Source organism: Fistularia commersonii, chromosome 10, assembly GCF_037954325.1.
Source record: "Fistularia commersonii isolate RoL2024-O1a breed Wild chromosome 10, RoL_Fcom_v1.0, whole genome shotgun sequence".
Classification (NCBI taxonomy): Eukaryota; Metazoa; Chordata; class Actinopteri; order Syngnathiformes; family Fistulariidae; genus Fistularia; species Fistularia commersonii.
Genome location: NC_141293.1, coordinates 2497738 through 2498754, shown reverse-complemented (window position 1 = coordinate 2498754; position 1017 = coordinate 2497738). Strand labels below are relative to the sequence as shown.

At 44.5% G+C, this 1017-nt stretch overlaps 1 pseudogene; it reads left to right on the top strand.

The window, feature by feature from the left end:
* Window positions 1–346: 346 nt before the first annotated feature.
* LOC147230078 (Ig heavy chain V region 914 pseudogene) lies at window positions 347–795 on the top strand (annotated as a pseudogene).
* Window positions 796–1017: the final 222 nt, after the last annotated feature.

Here is a 1017-nt window from a genome sequence, read left to right as displayed (position 1 = left end):
GATAAGTGAGTGACAGGAAACCATGAGGAAAGTGTTGATTCAGAATTTGATCCTTAAATCCAGTGTTTGACTGGACTTTCCATGAGTTATTGTTGAAGAAGATGATCTCTCATGGATCTGAAGTGTCCACTGCAGCATGGATCTTCATGAAAGCAGTGAAGATAATGATTCAATACATGAAATCATCCAATTATTATATACATGTGCGAGTTTTGGCTCCTTTGTTTATAGTCAGCATGTTTTGTTTGTATGCAAAGTGTCCCTCCTTACTGGCCGATATAAACACGGGGCGTCTTGAAAAAGTCAGGAGAAGAGAAGTTCCCCTCAGGTCCTCTTCAGTAGCACCATGTTGTCTGTATCTCTGCTGCTGCTGCTGCTGCTGCTGACTGCTGGATCCTGTGAGTATCACTGAGGCAGAGACACTGACAGTACCATCACGGCACACTGACTCTTATTCCTTCTACATTCAACATGGTTTCCTCCACAGGTGTCAAGGGTGACCAGTTGACACAGCCAGCCTCTGTGACTGTGCAGTCTGGTCGACCTCTGACCATCACCTGTCAGCCCTCCTATTCTGTTAGCAGCCACCACACAGCTTGGATCAGACAACCTGCAGGGAAAGGACTGGAGTATATTGTCAGTGGTCGTATTGGGCACACCACATACTGGAGAGATTCTTTGAAGAACCAGTTCAATATTGAATTAGATTCTTCCAGAAACATTGTGACTTTAAAAGGACAGAACCTGCAGCCTGCAGACAGTGCAGTGTATTACTGTGCTAAACACCCACAATAACACAAACCACCTGCAGAGCTGAACAAAAACCCCTCTTGTAACATCTTAATCCACCAGAGGAGGAGCTCTCAGACCAAACCTGAGTCCAATTTCACCCTTTACTTGAAGTAGAAACGTTCGAAAATCCTTTAACTTCCCGAACCGTCCCAAATTTTGATTCTCAGACGATAAGGTCCGATATTCCTCTCTTCGTCCAGCAGTTGTGAAATTCATATCACACAC